Source organism: Myotis davidii, unplaced genomic scaffold (assembly GCF_000327345.1).
Source record: "Myotis davidii unplaced genomic scaffold, ASM32734v1 scaffold313, whole genome shotgun sequence".
Taxonomy (NCBI): Eukaryota; Metazoa; Chordata; class Mammalia; order Chiroptera; family Vespertilionidae; genus Myotis; species Myotis davidii.
In genome coordinates, this window is record NW_006286275.1 from 1300645 (window position 1) to 1304228 (window position 3584).

Genomic DNA, 3584 nt, shown 5'->3' on the forward strand with positions numbered 1-3584 from the left:
GTTGTACATTGAATCTTAACATCATTTATCTCAGGGAGTAAAATAACATAGTATTTTTTTAGATTCTTTATTGTTTAAAGTATTACATATAGTATTATATATCTCTCCTTTTTTCCCCATTGACCTCTCCCTGGTCACCCCACCCTCAGCACATGCCCTCACCCCCTCTAGTGTCTGTGTCCATTGGTTATGCTTATATGCATGCATACAAGTCCTTTGGTTGACCTCTTACTTTCCCCTGCCTTCCCTCTGAAGTTTGACGATCTGTTCAATACTTCTCTGTCTCTGGATCTATTTTGTTCATCAGTTTATGTTGTTCATTTTATTCCACAAATTAGTGAGATCATTTGATATTATCTTTCTCAGATTGGCTTATTTAGCTTAGCATAATGCTCTCCATGTCCATTCATGCTGTTGCAAATGGTAAGAGTTCTTTCTATTTTACAGCAGCGTAGTATTCCATTGTGTAGATGTACCATCATTTTTTAAAAATATATTTTTATTGATTAAGAGAGGAAGGAAGAAGGAGAGAGAGAGATAAACATCAATGGTGAGAGAGAATCCTTGATTGGCTGCCTCCTGCACACCCTCACTGGGGATCGAGCCCAAAACCCAGGCATGTTCCCTTGGGCAGAATCAAACCTGGGACCCTTCAGTCCACAGGCTGATGCTCTATCCATTGAGGCAAACCAGCAATGCACGAGGGCTCCTTTTTATCCACATCCTGCATATAAAATTTGCATATTATGTGCCAGAGCCTTTGCAAACATCACATGTCATCTACATCAGAATGGCTTACACAAAATGGATGCATTCCCACAGATCAGCAAACATTATCTTCTGATCCAAAGTGGGTAATGAAGTGACAAAGCTTGATTGGGAGGAACAGCGGGGCTGGGCTTCTGACATGGCTTCTGGGCCTGTCAGTGGTTAGAGAAGGTTCACAGGCAGTTGAGGCACATACAGGATCACAGGGAAAGGCACACTCGGGGGGCCACACTGCCCTGGCTCTAAGACCAGGGAACTAGAAGCTTGAGGAAGAGAACCCATCACAGAGGGCTACTTCTTATCTTCCACCTTCATACCTGTCCCAACTACATCTGCACTGTAGCTAGAAGGGAAGGAGATTATTGACTTGCACTTGGCTAAATTTCCTCTAAGTGGAGGACGTTGTAGTTGCTCCAAGTAAATTTCCTCCCAAAGAGCCTTTCCTGTGGGTGTTGTCTGGCAAGAGAAGGCCCATGACCATTTGCTTTGAAGGAGGCCTGGCATTTCTGCAGAGACATAACCAACCCGAATCGCCTAACTTCACTCCCCTAAAGAAGCTGTGGGAGCAGGAGAGGCCAGCAGACATCCTGGTCCTCAGTGGCTCTTATCCTCGCCGCAGTTGGTCACCAAGGAAGACCCCAAGGCCCTGGCTGTTGCTCTGCACTGGGACATAAAGGAGATGGAAACTGTTCAACAGGCCTGTGGCCAGGAGCTGAGCCTGCGCCTCCAGCAGATACAGAGTTAGCACTTCCTCAGGAACATTTCAGCAAGGAGGGCCTCACTGCCTGGAACAGCAGACTCCCAAACGAGCCAAGCAAGGCCCCGCATAGCTATAGCTGCAGATACGCCAAAGAGAGCCCTGTGACCTTGGTTTTGTTATCAGTAAATCCCTTCAGCCCTTTCAGCTCCCTGTGTATTACTCTGCCCCTGCCTTGGAACGTGAGCTCCCGGGAGAGGCTGGCAGACAGCTCCAGATCTCAGCATCTGCCCTTCTGCCATTTTGAATACTGTAGCTGCACCAATATACCCACCTCCTCTACATGTTCTTATGTTCTCTTTTAAATTGCGAAGGGCAGTGAAAAGATATTGTCATACTTCAGACTGACCATCCTATTCTAAAGGTAGAAATGCAGAATTTAAACAAGTAATGGTAAAGAAGGTGGCACAATAGTGTTGATTATGGCCACACACTTGTTTCTCAAATCAATGAACTTTTTTGTTTATCTGTTCAAAGGCACATATTAAGTTTGCAGACCTTAGGGACATACGGAGAGTCTCATCATTTCTCATATCCAATTCAGTATTGTGAAATTGTATCTGAAACTCTTTAGTTTTCTAATATGTTTTATCAGCAGGGGTATAAGAGGTCATTAAATCGATTTCCATGTGATATGACTGAGTCTCTCTGGGTGCAAAGCAGAGACTTCTGGTTTACATACCTTCTGTTTCTGTGCAAACTTACTCTTCAGGTTTTGTAATCTATAGTACCTCTCCTTGCAGGGAAAAGGTAACGGGTTATCATTGACTGATTTTTTTTTTAAAGCATGCTTGAAAGAAAGTAGAATGCTATTGAGATACATTGGCTAATTATTATTTTAGGTGAATTATTAAGTGAAGAAATATAACAGTGTGTCCTGGGGCTAGGGTAACACACAGAATAGAAAAACTGTTTCCTTCTGTGATCTTTAAGGAGGGCTCAGCTGTACTCAGCATCCTTTCACTAATGCCTTACACCCTTGGTTCTCACTTATTAGCCATTTCCTTTTTGATAGCATACTTTGTTATGCCTCCTTAATTATCCTTAAATGAAAACCAGGACTGATAACCTGCCTACATGTGTACTTTCGAAAGCACTGAAATAATACCCCAAATGTAATATTTCAGAAGAAACAAAAGGAAATTTCCAATAAAATGTCATGTATCTCTAGAAAGAAAAAAAAAGATATTGCTATGACATATGGCTGATATTTTGCTGCCTGTGGATTCCTGTAAGATTTTTATGGTTTCCCGTCTTACATATAAGTCCTTTATCCATTTTGAGTTTATTTTTGTGTATGGTGTAAGTTGGTCGTCTAGTTTTATTTTTGCATATATCTGTCCAATTTTCCCAACACCATTTATTGAAGAGACTATCTTGACTCCATTGTATGCTCTTGCCTCTTTTGTCAAATATTAATTGAGCATAATGGCTTGGGTTGATTTCTGGGTTCTCTGTTCTGTTCCATTGGTCTATATGTCTGTTCTTGTGCCAGTACATTGAGAACAGTGGGTTTGTAATACAGCTTGATATCTGGTATTGTGGTCCTTCCAACTTTGTTCTTTGTCAGGATTGCTGCAACTATTCGGGGTCTTTTTTTATTCCAGATGAATTTTTGGAGAGTTCGTTCTAGATCTATGAAGTATGCCGTTGGTATTTTAATTGGAAGTGCGTTGAATTTATAGATTGCTTTGGGTAGTATGGACATTTTAATGATGTTGATTCTACCAATCCATGAACACGGTATGTTCTTCCATCTGTTTATGTCTTCCTCTATATCTTTTTTCAAAGTCCTGTAATTTTCTGAGTAGAGGTCTTTTACCTCTTTAGTTAAGTTTATTCCTAGGTAGCTTAATGTTTTTGGTGCGATGGTAACGGGGATTGTTTTTATAATCTCTCTTTCTGAAAGTTCACTATTGGTGTATAGAAATGCCTCAGATTTCTTGGGGTTAATTTTGTATCCTGCTACACTGCCAAATTCATTGATTAAGTCTGATAGTTTTTTGATGGAGTCTTTCAGGTTTTGTATGTATAATATCATGTCATCTGCAAATAAGAG